At 38.0% G+C, this 17,378-nt stretch overlaps 1 long non-coding RNA gene across 2 annotated transcripts; it reads right to left on the minus strand.

Annotated features, from left to right (window-relative positions):
* Positions 1–1,089: 1,089 nt before the first annotated feature.
* Positions 1,090–16,288, minus strand: LOC124153558. 2 transcript variants are annotated; one of them, XR_006863694.1, is made up of 3 exons: positions 16,192–16,288; positions 15,874–15,998; positions 1,090–1,481 (listed from the first exon to the last, which is right to left on the minus strand). It is a non-coding gene; the product is annotated as an uncharacterized LOC124153558 (long non-coding RNA). The 2 variants fall into 2 exon arrangements; XR_006863693.1 differs by having other exon boundaries at positions 15,874–16,001.
* Positions 16,289–17,378: the final 1,090 nt, after the last annotated feature.

The raw sequence follows: 17,378 nt of genomic DNA on the forward strand, positions 1-17,378 counted from the left end.
TTTTATTTCCTAGCTAACCATAAAGTTGCTCCTGATTGGTTTTTGCCAATAGCTGTAGATCTTGATTGGTTGTTGGAGATTGGTTCTTTCTCCGTTACACATTTCCATGCCTGGGTGTGGTAATAGCCATATTCCCCAGTGAAGTGGTTTTCTTTCTTTATAATCCTTATGACGTGTACATGCGACATCGCTACTTCAGTGACCTGAAGAAGTCATCTGCAATGGCAGTGAAACTGTCATCTGGAAGAAATGTGGACTTGTGCAGAGTAAAGCCAGGGAGATATAGATCTTCATTTACATCAATCTGCTTAAGTATTCTTAAAGAATTATTTTTATCTTCTGATAAAGCATTATCTCATCATCACTCATTTTTTAAAATTTTAGCGACTCAACCTACGAAATACATAATGCTCATATTGTACTCAGTTTAATAAAATCTAGCAATATGGATTTTTAATATCTTTTATGAGTTCATTCAATTCCAGTAATATCTTCAGGGCAGCATAGAAAGTTTTGTGTCTTTCAAGCACCATGTCGTATGTAATGTGCATTGAATGCTTCTAATGTTAGCCATGAAGCTGTGTGATTAAACCAGTTTTCTTGCGATAAAAGCTATGCTCTCCAATATTTCTATTTCATCTAAACTCTGAATGTCATCTAAAGGTTGGATGAGGAGAGACTTTTGGTGCTTTAGTGCAATGAGCTACATGTTTGCACTGTTGATGTACATATATGTATGTTACACAGCTTTATGTGGTTGTGATCATCTGCACTTCCCTATGCAATTCCATTGAAAAGTAGCTAATTCACTTATTTTTCACTGCAATTTATTTATGAATGGTAGGGAAATTAATTCACTCATTGTGGCTCTACATATACATATTTTCCAGGTTTTCCATAACCAAGGGTAGTAGACTTGGAATCAAATTGAAAGCATTTGAGAATAAATCAGTCTCATTCAGCCCATCCTTGTTAACCCTGAGCATGATTGCAAACATTAAAATATCAAGTGCAGACCACATTAATTTACCTGACAGTGTATGCTGATATTTTTTCCCTAAAGTGGGTTACAAGTTTTCTGAAATTACCATCAGGAATATCTTGATAAATTATCATCATCCATAAAGTTCTCCAATGTTGTCTTGACAATTTCTGTAGTTCCTTGCTTTTGGCAAGTTTGAGCCATCCCCATTGTACAGAATTTTAACTGAAATAGTGAGGAACATATCATTTATTTGCCATCATTAAATAAGTATTTTAGTAAATTAAAATTCACACAAATGCCAATACCACTTCACCAATGCTCCTGCATGTAATCACTTATTTTTGCTTTGTCCTTCACTTGAAATTGTTCATCTTCATTTCTCACTCCCTAGTTGGGTGATGGTTGGCAGTAAGGTTTCGCACTCTGGATGATGCCTTCAGAGCCTTCGCAAGGGAGGCCTTTGCTCTAGGTTGTTTTGGCTCTATCCAATGGGCTACTTTATGGGTATATATCCAAGAAACTCTATTAGATGGTCCAGTTGATGACAGTGTCAATCAGTTGGTTCCCTTCTTCCATTTCAAGGTGCATATATTTTGGCAGATATCGTTATTTTTCCCAATTTTTGACATATTTCAGATTAATAAAAGTTGGACTAATGTTCGGGAGATGATAAAAAATTGCATCTTGCATTGAATATATTCACTGGCTTTCTCATCTGCTTAATGGATATATCATGCTTTCATTGAGCAAGATTTTTATTATCTGCCTATTCCTGGATATTACTTTATTTACTGTGAAAACTGTAAACCAACACCAAGATGTTGACTTTCATTTCAGAAATTACTTGAACAAAGTGGGTTAAAATATTCTTGAATTGGCGTAATGAATATCTTGATAAATTATTAACTTCAATAACTCTCCTCTAAAACCATTCTGAGAAGTTCTAGCATTAATGAATTCTGTATTTGTGTTTCTATAGTCAAGGCTGTCTGCAGTATCAAACATGTGGGTGTATAACAAAAATTTTACATTTTAATAAAATATCTTGATACTGTGTGTTCGTGTGCAAACTAATCAGGTATCTAGGTACTATCTTTGAAAATTTCTGGCTGTATTCAAGTTAACTTGTAATTTATCAAAATAACCACTATTATCTTTAAAAGATGAACTAGTTTTAGCATTATCCTCCATTGATAAATTTTTGAACTACATAAGTATATATTTTTGTTCCAGCTGAATGTCTTACTAATAATTGTTCTTCATGGTAATCCAATGATATTGTATACATTATAAGTACATTTGATTGAGAGAGAACACAGTTAATATTTTCAGATATATTCGTAGTTGAATATGTATCTCCTGAATGTTATGGTGAGTCAATGGTAAAATTCAAGAAAAACTAATTATTCCCTTTTTTAATGATACGTAATATGAAATTTTGATGTCTTATCAATGTGTACATTAAATTACTGAACTTAATGAGTACTGCTCAAGCAGCATACTTGAGATTACTTTTCTAAAATATTCCAAGTGGTAACTTACGAATAAAGTGCCTCATTATATATATGGGAAGAAAAATTTTCCATGCTTTAAAAGCAATATTTGATGAGCATTGTTGTTAATTTATATAGTCATGTAAAGATGGAATCAATGGTGGCATATTTGGCTTTGCAATTGGATTGAAGTGCCCTTAACCAATGTGATTATTTTTCCGTTGAAGCTACAGTGAAATCTAAACCCTACTCGTTTACTGATTCAAAAATATGGTGCAGGAGTCTCAATTGCTATCCTTTATTATTTTTATTTGCGTTTTCCATTTGTAGGAGTAACTTCTCATCATACATAAATTGCTTAAAGTGATATCAAGGCAAAATAGCACAGAAAAACTGAGGTAATCATACCAAATATAGCAAGACTTGACCCAGAATCAGCAGCATTGATTGATGAAAATGACCCTCCATTAGAATTGCCTCAGCAATTTATGCAGCTGTGAAATCCTCAGATAAAATTTTAGCGCGATAAAAATCCAACCAACAGTCAGTTCAATTCGAGGAAAGAAGTAACCTATAACACAGGAGCAGAAAAGATTCATGTACATAGTTATATTAAATTAAATATTTTATGCTGACTGCTAGGGATTCTACCTATTAATATAACCTAAGTTTAGGCCCGCTGCATCAAACAAATCTTCCTTTATCCCTTTTTGAATATCACATAGATTCCTTTGCTGTCGTTTTGCTTCACAATTGTGGGTTGTTAAGGTAAGGCCTCTTTTGAATGCAAAGAAATGGAAGCACTTATCCCATTAATCTCATTAGAGGTGAACTGATGATTTATCATGATAAATGATATACATACAGTAAACTCTTGATTTTACGAAGCAGGATTTTACGAAGTTTTCGATTATACGAAGTGATATTGCGGTCCCGGTGAAAAGCCTATTATAAATACATGGCGCTATTCGATTATACGAAGTTTCGATTATACGAAATGTTTTGAATTTACGAACCTCGGCTCGGTCCCTAGGAACAAATGGCATTCGTTTATACGAACTACGGCGAAAAATTTGTCAACAAAACTAGTTACGCCGGCGTAAGTAGCTAAAAAATCAGCGCTTCCAACTGTGGTCCATCAAAAGTGCGAAATCGTAAATGATAATGCAACTTTGGAGAGAAATGGGTCGCCAAAAACCTCACTGTGGGAATTTAGGGGGAGTAGGAGTACAGTTAAAATATCGCGGCTGACATTATACCACTATTTACGTGCCTGTTCGTAAACATAGCATCGACAATAATTCGTAGTTTAACATGCCAGGAAGGTTGCGCGGAGTATTTCGTACACCCCTAATTAACCCTTTGCACTGCTGTGAACGTACTTCGAAGACTACTTGACTACTACTCGCCGAAGCACTTCGAAGGGTCCCTAATCCGGGACCCTTTCCTCGACGAGCTCACCCTCGCTGGCCCCTGAAACTGGGCTATTTTTTAATGCATTACCTGACGCAACCCTGGGTTTCAAAGGGCAAAGGTGCCATGGGGGGAAAAAGAGTAAAGTGAGTGTTACTGTGGGGCTGTGCGTCAACCAAACGGGCACGGACAAAATAAGCCCGATGTCATTGGGAAATTTGAAAGGCCACGGTGCTTAAAACATGTAAAATTGGAAGCCCTCCCCGTTTTTTACCATGCAAATAAAAACAGCTGGATGACCCGAGAAATTTTCCAGCAAACGGTTATACGTCTACAGAGAAAAATTGCTGGAGAGAACAGCAAAATTGTTTTAATAATGGATAATGCCACCGTTCATAAATACGTGGAAGATCTAAAATTGGCTAATGTTCGAGTCCTCTTTTTACCCCCGAACTCGACTAGCAAGTCCCAGCCCTTGGACCAAGGCATTATCCAAGATTTTAAAGTCCTGTACCGGAAGAAGCTTGAGCGGTATTACTTGCGATGGATCGGTATGTATACATTCATCTATTTTGCTCATGTGCGTTTGGATATCGATTTAGATATTTTTATTCATGATTATCATTCTTTCAAATCTATTTGCTACTTTTATAAATGGGAACAGAAATTAATAACATCCCGAAATGGACGTTGATACATGCAATCCGCGCCATAATATCTTTTCGTGTATATATTGGCCTTTGTGAATGAACAACTTAAATATCTTAAGTATTGGGCTCTATTTACCGCCAATTTATATTTCAGGCTTCTCGTAATGAAGACGCACTTCCAAGTCTAACCATGAACTTTCTTCTCACGCGCTTCCCCGTTCTCCCATGCTGGGGTTCTGTCTTTCAAAAGCCTTTGTCCCTTCCCTCCTGCCGCCTTTGACTGATCTTGCTGACACCCACCTTACGCATCCCAAACCCCTCCTTCCCCAGCATTTCCCATTCACTCCCTCCCTAACGTGACTGAGCTTGTGTGCGTCGCAAAAAAATACATACGGCCCCCAAAAGTAGACTGAGGCAGAGCTGAAGGCCATTTCCCCACCCTTCTTTGTCCTGCCCCCTTCACCAGTCCTTGTGATGACCACACTTCTTCCCTCAGGCAATCCCCATCCCACTCTTATTCACCCCACCCACTGGGAACGTTCCCCGATTGTGGAGAAGGGCATGGTTCATCTTTACCTGCGACGGGGGGAAGTTATTAACCGGAGAGAGGCGGAAGAAGTATCTTCCACTATCGGGAAAATGGTGCCGCGCTTATAATCGTCTCCCTTCTTCTCAGCTGCCTTTTTAATTGAAATTAATTTCTTTGGTCTTTCCACACTATATTTATTTACGATTATGGCGCGACTATTTTTTAGTGCTAAAACTAAGAAAATCTTTTCTCTATGTCAATGATCCTTTGCCTAACTTTCAATACGGCGGAGAAAGGAACACGAAAACTAAATGAGGTGACGGTACAGGTTTTTGCGTGTCATTTTTTGGGAATTCACGCTAGCGAACCAATACTAAACCACGTTGAGAAATGATAAAACGTCTCTTGTAGGAAAACAATCAATGTGGATAATAACGTTTCTATCTATATTTCTCCGATACTGTAAGATGTTTCTCCTGTCGTTTTCCGGTTGGAACCTTGCTCCTGTCGGCATAAAAGGAGAGAAACATACTATATGAACAGGTCACCTCACACCCGGTATGAAGAATACAGTCCTGATGAAGAATTAAGTCTTTTATGGCAACGTCTGCGAAGATGATGGAACACAGTAGTCGGACGGAGAACTCAAACAGAATTTACTTCAAATATTCGCCAGAAGATAATTACATCCTACATTATTTACGATCGTAATTGAATCTCAGTGAAAATAGAGCACATTCTGCTGAAAATACGAAGTAACTCGAAATATTAACTTACGAAGGTTATTTTGGAAACAGGCTAAGACCCTTGTTTTTCTTTTTTTCTCGTCACTGAGCGATAGAGGGCGACATAAATGGCGGTTAGGCCGGCTGCCGCTAAAATTCCGTGGGTGTCAGAAACAAATATCTATCTTTTGCATACTTAATAGTAGCTATTGGCTCCTAACCACAAATTTATTACTGTACATTCTTATAATAAACATTGCAATTCATTACTTGATTACGTTTTCTAAACTGGTCGGGAATTTCTTTAGCGATCGTTGATGTTGAAGTATGAACAAGAAATGGGAATTTTATGGTGGTATAATTATTTAACGATTTTTCACATCATAAATCGATAGCAAAAAGCCTTTTCTATGAATTATACCGAGAATAACCACCGAAAACATTTAAATAAGACCACTAAAGACAAAAAACGGCGGAAGAAACAAAAGCGAACATTTTTTTCGTGACTTATGAAAAAGGTTTGAATTTACGAAACTCGATTTTACGAAGTGCCAATTTTCCGGTCCCACTGACTTCGTAAAATCAAGAGTTTACTGTATGTATATAATTTATGTTATACCCTGCTCTGCACGTATCCAAAATTAGCCAATGAACATCCCCCTGAATTATAGAAGGACTGCTTGGGGGGTAATACCCTTTGTTGTGCCAATGGATTATTTAAATGGTATAATAAAAACTTTTCCTGATCTCTGTTCTATGTGAAAGGGGAGTTGCACCTTCTCTAAATTAATTTTTGTGCAGATACCAAAATCAGGGCAGTCTCAAGGGTAGAAGGTGCAATTAATTTTGCCAAGTCGGTACTGTGCATTAAAAAGTGACCCACTACCTTCGATTTGGAAGGGGTAGTTCCCTGTCCTCCATCCCTATGAGGAGGGAGGAAAATTCCTCCTCCCAGGACCCGTCGCCCACAATCTTAGATTCTGAGTTGATTTCCTTTGTGCAATTATTTGATGATAAAATATCTCAACCTTAAAGTGTCTACCTCATTAATGACAGTTTATTTTTATAGTCTTGTCTGGCCCTTCCTGTTGTACATTTCGGGATTTATTTCCTTTGGCAAGAAAACTAAGTTATTATTTCTTCTACGTCACATTACGGCTATCAGAGTGAAAAAATTAGTGGAAAAGGAATATTTCCTTTACCTCTTACGCTGTCATTTTCAAGTAAGTTTACCCATTTGTCTAAGGTGAGGAATATCAACTCAGGAATTAAGATTAAACAATAGACGAGTCTTGAATCTCAGGGCAAGTAAACGATGACTACACAATTTTATTTGACTCCATACATACTTATTCCAGCTTCTCAAATTTAATGACATTTATTACAGATCCAGGAGGTCAAGGAAAGGTTAAAAAAAAAACAGTTGTTGAATGGCCTTGAAATGCATGAGAAATCCAGAATCACTTGTAATCCATCCAGCTTAGTGAAACACACTTTCTCAGACTTTTTTCGACTCCATAACTGTAGAATATTTTTCAGTAAGCCAATTGTCTTATGGTGGTCATTAAAAATGTATGGGAAATTTATTGTTTGCGCATTATGAATTTTTCAATAATTTTACGTTGGTACATATTTTGACTACTCATACTCAAAATCATGAGATTCCATTGTTTTGCATCCCTAATTGTGTTTGTCCCAAGTGGTACTACTAAGATTTCACTGTAGTTCCCTGTTCTTGTTACAAAGGTTGATAAAGTTCCTTTGATGTTGTTATATTTATTCATCCAAGTATCCAAGAAAGTGTTTATATATATTGATATAGGGGTAAGAATATGTTGGCTCTTTGGTTGATCATAGCTAAATATTTTGATGATGATCTATTTTTGATTGAAGTAATATTCTAGTCATGGTAATGTAAGGTTTGTTGCGAGTTTTAATTTTACATTTTTGACTCTAATTCACTTTACATTTGTTTAAAGTATAAAAATTTTGGTCAGGTTATGTTCACCTTTGGTATAATCATCATTGTGATCATGTACAAAATACTGCTTAGCAAATGTATACCATTTCGTGTTTTTGTATCCTTTCTGTTTTTAGAAACTTTATGCAGCCAGATTCATTATAAATCTGTATTTGGTATGCAATTATTGTGGTGTAAGGCTACGAGAAATTAGTTGCCAGAGTAAGTGACCTGAAATACTCTGTGATGAGTTGATATATAGTGGCCAAATATTTTTAAACAGTGGCTTAATTCTTGCAAGGCAATGGTCATTTTTTGAGTGATTGTCTATATTGGTTTAAAATTTCTAATGATGGAAATTTTAGTTACTATGTATACAGCAGTCTAATTTTGGAGTGTTGTTAAGCATTATACTTGTGATCATTAATTAAGTGATTAAAATTTTGAAGCTTTTGCTTTATATGCATAAATTGGGTCTTTTATTTTATTTTTCCACCAATGAAGTCCCTGACCATGAAAAATGAAATTGTGTACCATTGAAACTGTAGGATATAGAGCAATCAGTTGAGGTAAAGCAATCTAAGTCTTCATGTGATTTCATGGTGTGATGGACAGCAAATGGCATGGGAGCATAGTTTTGTTGTCTGGGATTAGAGATGATGTGGGTAGAGGGATAGGGATAGAGATAATGTGAGTAATAGGTAGTAAGTATCTGGAAGCTGCGAAAGAAATAGTGGGAAACTTGGTACCAAAGAGATATCTTACACCAGCTGTGTTTGCTATTGTCATAAGTTGATGGAATAAGGAGGAACTCTTGTTAGTGACTATGCTGCAGGGTGTCTCACATTTTAATCACTTGCCACTTAAAAGTTCATGGAGCTGATCTAGAAAAGAAAAACTCATTTACTTTTACCAGTATTCGAAACTGGATCTCTGCATTAGGTGATAATTGCCCTACCACTTGAGCTAATCATGCAGTCTTAACATGGGGTTGGCACTCTGGATCAAGAAGGGTACAATGGCCTGGGAGCCTGGTGAAGACTCCACAAATCGTTCAATCTTGAGGAAAAGGTGGTTTATGGTTCTAGGCAAGTGATGCCACGTAATGCCATGTTTGTGTGTAGTGCCATAAAGAGAGTGGTTAGCAAAATTTTCAAAGAAACAGAATCTTGCACATAGGAAAAATAATAGTGAAGCCGGGCCTGACCTTGAATGCCCAACTAGCTCCTAAAATTTCAATTTAAATAGTATCTTTGAAACAAAGTTCCTGAATATCAACCTCACCTTTCTCAATTACTAGCTTTTTGTGGAACTCAATCTCCAGCTCCATGAACTTTTAAGTGGCAAGTGATTAAAATGTGAGACACCCTGCAGCATAGTCACTAATTGAGCAATGACAAAGTCATGCATATTTTGATTTGAGCATTGTTTTTATCTCCTGCTATCAGTTCTTGAAAATATTTTTACTACTATATATATTTTATTATTTTTATTTTAGTGCATGCCTGCTCATGGGTTCTCCTACCTCCGAATTCCAATTCCGCACTCTAGAACTTCTCCATTAGTATCCATGGCTATGCCATTCATGTTGTACACTCTATACCTTCCCTTCATGAAGATAGCTCTTAATCCACTTACAAAAGAAAGATACATAAAAGAAAATCTAAATATATATTGGTACATATGTTGAGTAAGACCAGGACACTTGTGGGGAAGGGATGTTGTAACAAAGTACATCATTGAAAGTTTTGGGAGTCTTGTGCACTTATATTTGGAGGTTTTACTAAAAATGAAAACAGATACGATTGATGGTAACATTGTTACAAATAGTAGCCTTGAGAAATATAAATGGGCAGTTTTGACTGAGGGATGATCAATGAATTTTCGGGGGTTTCAGCAATTGGTGGGGGAAGGCAAACTGATGTGTGAAACTCTTACTAAATAAAAAGTGAATGTATATGTATCCTTTGGAAACTTCACGATGAGAAAAAAGTCAATGCACAGGATTGTAGGCCTTGCATTGACTAATTATCTACCACAAAGGTTAGCTTAATGCATTGAATGGTGAGGTAGTATTCACTACACACTGTGCAACACAATTTTATAAGTTTTGAAGGAAGAAAAAAAAGAAGAAAGGTATACCTTTTTGCTTTTTGTCTTTGGGGAATCCCACTAGTAACCAATGTATCTCTTAAACCACAAATTATTTTTGAAAATATATTAAGCTAATCCTTGAGTGGTGGGTATTATGCACATTGAGTAGAAATCTTCACTGCAGTAAAAAAGTCATCACTGATTGAAGAAAGAAAATAGATATTGAAAAAAACTAAAATAAATTGAGTGATAGGTGAAATGTTTGTAGAAGATGGAATTTGGGGAATAATATAGTGTGACAAATACAGAAAGCAAATGTTGTGGTTGTCATGGCATAACTATCGATATGTGCTGGGGTCATTAAAACTGAAATGCGATTCGACATAACATGGGCAAAGGGACATGGATAAAATGGGAGGATAAGGTTTGCTTTCATGAATTTAGGTCCAAGATGGGTGGGTTAGTTAAATTATACCATTATGATCCGGATAAGATACCTTTCGTAGTTTAAAATAAGGTTGGGAATTAAATTGCTTGGTAAGTCTAATGTCTAATACTAGCTCAGCTGATGGACTCAAAATTCACAAATGATTAGCTCTTACATTTGAATTACTGAAATGGATTTGTCATGTCCAGGAACTAAAACTCTGGCGGTCTAGAGAGAGAGACTTATGTTGCAAATATGATTGGTGCGAGAGGAAATGATGTATCAGGAAAATTCAATATCAGGGCTATTCAATAGGATATACCTATACGCAACAAAGTTTCGAAATAGGTACAAAAATATTGCTACTATTTTGTCGATTTAAGTTTAACTGATTCTGGTTGGGGAGTAGATAGAAAATTGGCGATGGAAATTGAAATATTTTTAAGAGGAAATAACTCCAAGAAAAAATGACCCAAAATTCGATCCTTAAATGGAAATTGATTGCTTATATTTTCATACTAGCTATTTCAACTAGGTGAAGACTACCTTTCCTATCCTCCTTATGTATTCAAGTTGCCTTGAGAGCTACGATCATTTCTCTCTCACTGCTTGCATCTACTGTGGGTCAATCATCTAAATGTCAAAGGCTTCTTGAGCTTAAATTGTTGAGCCGTAAAACTCCAATGGCCGATTGTCAATTTAACATCATAGCTTTGACATCTTCAACAATTGCATAAATGACCTGCTGATATAATCAAAATTACTCAGGAGAAGAGGAGCACCTTTTTCATTGGGAAATTGCTTCAATAACACACTGCTGCATGAGTAGTGCTGTAGTTGGGCCGGTACGGGATACCCCCTAAAATCCAAACTCGTTATGAGCGTACCAGTTAAAATACCTTTGCAGCCGGATGTATAATACATGTTCATCTGTTGGAATTTTTGGTGAGTACCTCCTAAATTTTTTTTCCAACTACAGCACTGTGCATGAGAGTAACAGCTAAAGGATGGACTATACAGTAGAGAAAAAGATTCTCAACACTGTCAGTAAATTCTGGTCAAATGGGGAACATGATAGAAATAATTAATATCAACACTGAAATCATAATAATTCATTCTATTTCAATTAATATGAATCTCTTTCCGGTGCGACAAATTCATTCGGGGTATCCATTACTAGTAGGTATGTAATACCTAATTGTGCAGGAGGGTGGAGGTCCAGAGACAAGCTGAATTTACTCAAGCAGCGATTTGTTGCGTGGGCCACATTACAACGAACATTAATATCACATGCATAGCGACTTGGCATAACGTCAGAGTTGAAAACTTGAGATGAGCATCTTTTTGTTCATAGCAACTTAAACGAGTGTAAATTTCATAACAATTAACGTTTGAGAGAAATTAACAGTTGAGAAAAATTATTTTTATAATTCCAAGAAGAGCCATGCTCACCCTCTTAAGTTATATATAGCACCGCAAAATAAACAGAAACAAAAAAAAACGGGCATATATAAAGTGGGCACCCAGGGTGCAGGGTAGGGCGGATCGCAAAAATCGATTTTTGTCAAATCCATCTGGCCCAATGAAAAAAAGTTGTGGGACCGATCAAAAATAAGGCCTGAAAAATTTGAGACCTGTACGTGAACCCCTGACCCTCGCTCAAATGCAATTTAGGGGGGGAGGGTCAAAATTCGAAAAATATAATATTTTATGGTCATTCCCTATAGATTTTGCCGAGTTACTGCCCTTTTAGGGCAAAATTTTCGTGCATTTTGACGTATCTACCACCGTTTAGCCACAAAATGCCTAATTTGAGTCCGCGTCCGCGAAGAAAATATTCCAACGCCCACGCAGCGTCGCGGATACCAGAGCCGCAGGCCGATCCCTTCCCCTCCACGCTCGCTTCTCCCCCTCCCACGCCTCTAACACAGCAAAATTCATCCCGCGCATGCTGCTAGGAGGTCGTTTATCTTTGATAATATAAATCAGAAGATGGTAGAAGGTAAAAAGCGATGCGTAGTGAGACGACTTGTCCCTTATTTGGCGCCTCGTCGGCGTTAAACAAATCGATGTTACCAACTTTTAGAGAAGTGATGAAATAATTTTAGACCTGCGCACGCAGGAAAGGAGACTACGGTCTTGAAGACGCCTCTCGAGTGGCTATGAAGGTGTGCGAACTATGGTGACGCGCTTCTCTTCCATTATGAATGTGACTAAATGGATTTTGCGGTACCACAGGAAGTACTAAAACTTACGGAAAATCGTAATAGGCCAAAAGTCGGGTTTTATTGAAGTATAAGACCTAAACAATTTTAAAGGAGCATTTTAAATTATGCGATATTTTTGCGTTTAAGTGCATGGAGGAGCATAAGGTTCCCCCAATGAGAAGTATTTTGAGAGACAATCTGACGAAAAGAAAGATGATGGCTGCTGGATTTAACCCTAAAGAAACTCGACAACCGAGGGAAAAAGGGAATCAAAGGAGAACGTTGAGTCATCATCGTCAATTCTTGTACGGGAAAATAGTATCAAAAATTTTCTTCATCAATACATCCAAAGAAAATTAAACTGGCGAGAAATTAGCCGATTTGTATCTCTACTTTCCTCATGAAATAAACATTAAGGACTATAACCTCAAATTGGAACTTCTTCGGGGAAAATGCGTCTGCCAACTGTGATAGAGGTAAATGCAAGAACCAAGCAACAGCAATGATCGTTCCCGTAACTTAAGCTGGCGCAAAAGTCATAACTTCATAAGATATATCAAAGCTAGAGTACCAGAATTACTTACGTAGACAGAAAAAGATGCTAATTACTGTGAGTAAGAAAAGAGAGGTGTCATCAAAGGGCCTTATTTTATTGGAATGAAAGACTATACTCTTGTCTGATGAAAAAAGGGAAGAGGACTTATCAATACAAGTTTAGAGGGGAATGTGTGGTGTTAGTTGAAGAAACAGGGTCCCACATTTGGAGGTTTGCCTCCCCCGTCGGAGGATTAGCAAAAGTTATATAATCTGCGATTATCGATTCCTTTCCGAGTGAAAATTAGATACACAGAATTAAAAAGGATTTGATTATGATGGTACCAAGCGAATACCGCCCAAAAAGGAGGCATCATCCCTTTGCTATAAGCATAATTCCAACATCCCTTGCAGTGTGGGTAAACTCTTCTCGGGATTCCCACCGGGTTAATTTTTCCATAATGGCCAACATTTCAAGCTCCGACTGGGGGCTCATCCTAAGGGATAAATTTTGTTGAACCCCGAAAAGTGTTTACCCACATCATTCGCCGGGAAAGCATCAAATCTTATTTCATCCCTTACAGTGGTATTTTTACTAATTGCACTATGATGACTTGGATTTGCGACGTAAACGTTGGGAGGGTAATCTAGGGACCCAATTTGCGTTGCTGCAAGGATGCGTTTGGCGACCAATCCGAGATTTTTTTAATTGCTGGATTTTAATATCGACATAAAGGCTGATGATATATTGGAGAGAGACTCCGGTTCCTTCGGCTATATCTGAGCTTAGCGCTGTGGAATTTAAAAATCTATTGATGAAAGTTCAAATTTAAATTTCAATATTCCTTTAATTATACATACGGACGAGAGATTCGCGAAAGAATTCACCAAAACTTTGTTAACAGCAGCAAAAGACGAGGAATGACACTAACATAAGAAATACAGACTGGAAAGCAGGTAATTGAGTAATTCGTTCGTGATTGTTCCTCTCTGGACAATGCTGATACAACAAATATTAGTAAGACTAACGAAGAAAGACGCACTTGGTGTGAATTTTGTTGCATCTGGGGCGTTCGAGAGGGGAGCGGGGTGGGTACGCCGATGGCCATCACCCTTATTCATCCATTTAGTCACAGCTGTCGGACAATACCGGAATAGAAATGCATAACCTATGTTCCCAAACCTTCATAGCCACTCGAGAGGCGTCTTCAAGACCGTAGTCTCCTTTCCTGCGTGCGCAGGTCTAAAATTATTTCATCACTTCTCTAAAAGTTGGTAACATCGATTTGTTTAACGCCGACGAGGCGCCAAATAAGGGACAAGTCGTCTCACTACGCATCGCTTTTTACCTTCTACCATCTTCTGATTTATATTATCAAAGATAAACGACCTCCTAGCAGCATGCGCGGGATGAATTTTGCTGTGTTAGAGGCGTGGGAGGGGGAGAAGCGAGCGTGGAGGGGAAGGGATCGGCCTGCGGCTCTGGTATCCGCGACGCTGCGTGGGCGTTGGAATATTTTCTTCGCGGACGCGGACTCAAATTAGGCATTTTGTGGCTAAACGGTGGCAGATACGTCAAAATGCACGAAAATTTTGCCCTAAAAGGGCAGTAACTCGGCAAAATCTATAGGGAATGACCATAAAATATTATATGTTTCGAATTTTGACCCTCCCCCCCTAAATTGCATTTGAGCGAGGGTCAGGGGTTCACGTACAGGTCTCAAATTTTTCAGGCCTTATTTTTGATCGGTTCCACAACTTTTTTTCATTGGGCCAGATGGATTTGAAAAAAATCGATTTTTGCGATCCGCCCTAGTGCAGGGGCCTCCTTAAAATGCAGAAAATGAAGACAAATTTAAACAGCAGTCTGACTTGTTTTGATGAGCATGCTCAAGGGCAAGGCCGCAGCAAACAAGTGCTGTACCTCCGTAAATAATAATACTTTAAATAAAAAAATAAAATAAGATGGGATGAAGATAATGGGAGCGGCCGGGATGATTCGCTCTCCCTCCCCCCAAAATGAGGATCTATACACGACACTGCTAAAAATTAATGCATATTTGAAATCTTCTATCTAGAATCAAAATGTCACCCTTTTTCATGCAAGTTTTCATTGAATGTACCGATTGCAAGATTGATTTCAGAATATCGGCATCATTTTGTGGTTGGAATTAAAATCGGTATTAGTTTGAGCGTTAGTGAGAGGACTAAATATGTGCAAGATGGTATGAAACGGGTGTTATGGGGGCACAGGTCATGAAAAAACAGCAAAAATGGCCAAAATAGCATATTTTATATTTTTCGCGGTGTTCCACCTCCTAAATATTCTTTTTTCATTACATTAGCCGAAAGGTGTTTAAATAATCCTTCTAAAAACACGGTTTTTCTTTGTGGCCCTCTCAAAAATATTTTATGAAAACTAGCGTTTGAAATTTTCAAATCGACGCCATTTCTCCTTATGCCACTGAAAGGTTGTGAAAAAATTGTGCATCTGCTCCATTAAGAAAACCCTCAAATACCGCAAACTGCATTGAAAAATATGCTTTCTACCCCGAGATATTTAAAAAACAGTGTAAATAGAATTTTCGAGCTAGCCGGCCCTGGTGGGCTTCTAGCGGGCTGGAAGTGTGGAGAGAGTAGTCCTATTTGATCCCAAATCCGGGATTCCTATTTGATGCCCCTAGTCCGGGAAAGGAGGGGGGACTTTTCAACCTCTCATTCGGCTATGCCCTTTCAACGGATGACGTCTCTTACTAATCACTTTCGTCCAAAAAGGCGTCAAAAATTTGCTTATAAACGGCAACCATACACAAAATTGTTCTGAATTCCCAAAAGGCTGCATGAAAATCTACTCACCAAAACATTCCTAGCCCGAAGGATTACGGAATGAAGTCTCTAGTGGCAAGGATTACTCTTCTCTAGAATGGAGACAGTAAGAAACCAGGTCCTCGAGTCTACGAGACGACACTTGGGTGTAAAACCTGCTAATGGAGATAAATTAAAAATAAGCAGCTATTTAGAATTATACCACGGAAAGTAAGCATGGCAGTAACCACTTGCATTAGTTCACTGTCAAATCATATATGAACTATGTTACTAACCGTAAAAATCTATACATTGTGATACAACGAAATACATGCGTACGAGTACCTAAACTGAGCAGAGGGGACTTACACTGAAAATGTGGAAAGGTCAGCACATTCCAGTCACACCATAGCAGTCCTGATCCCGCGGATTCCACACCTCCAGTATCAACGAAGAGCACGCACGATCCGAATAGATGTTTTTCCGCGGAAGCTCTAGATGGCGCGCCTAATATAAATAGAGCCCCATTCAACGGTGTTCCCTAGGAGTCAACCGACGAATGAGCCGGGGATGAAGCCCAGCGTTAGGGAATCCAGATAAGCCGACTCACGTAGTACCCTCAATTATAAGATAAGAATAAGATGGCTCGAACATGCGAGGAATTACGAAACATTGAAGTTCTCAGTTCTGGGATTCGTGCGCTCGCAGACGACAGTTCTAAAGAAAAAATTCCCTTTTTCCTTGCTTAGTCCTAAGGAAGAGAACATAGGTGAGTCAAAGCTATGCCGCAGTGGAGTGGGGTATCGTAAAATAGTTCTATAACCACGATTGTAATGGCAAAAGCCGACATAACACGAATACTTAAACCTGATTGGCTGACTGACGATACAGACGAAAAGTACAGAAAAGTAAGATTTTTCAAACGCATTTTTTTCCGATGTTATGTCACAAAATTTAGTAAGCAAACCTCAGATAGGGACTAAAATATCCCAAAATACATAAAAAAACGAAAAATCAGAACTACCCTAAAACTTGTCTCCAAAGGCCCATTTTGAGGGCATCTTGATTGGAATAATATTGCTTATTTCGACTGGATTTTTCCATAAGATTGCGATGACTGTAGGAATGAGTCTAAATAATTTCGTAGTGGAATCAATGGTGCATGCCAGTGGAGAGCTAAAACTATCTAAAAAAATCAAAAACAGTGACGAATCCAGATGGGGGCGCGCCACCCCCTTACCACAACTATAACTTTTTTATATCATAAGATGGCATTTTCTTGTGTACGTGTGAATTAAATTTAACTAAAATTTTCTTAAAATCTGCATCTGACTTGATTATTTTTTATTAGGATAAAAGTAAAGTAACTCAAGATATCTTTTGAACCCCCCCCCCTCGAGTTTTTCGGTATCTGCTACTGGAATAGCCAAGAGTCACTATGTCAGCACGTACATGTGGCTTGGTGAATGTTGGGATAAAACCCCTCTGCCAAACACCCAAAAGTTGGCTCGTTGGGTATCATGTGTGTGCCATGAAGATTGGTTCAGAGGGGGTGC

Source organism: Ischnura elegans, chromosome 2, assembly GCF_921293095.1.
Source record: "Ischnura elegans chromosome 2, ioIscEleg1.1, whole genome shotgun sequence".
Classification (NCBI taxonomy): domain Eukaryota; kingdom Metazoa; phylum Arthropoda; class Insecta; order Odonata; family Coenagrionidae; genus Ischnura; species Ischnura elegans.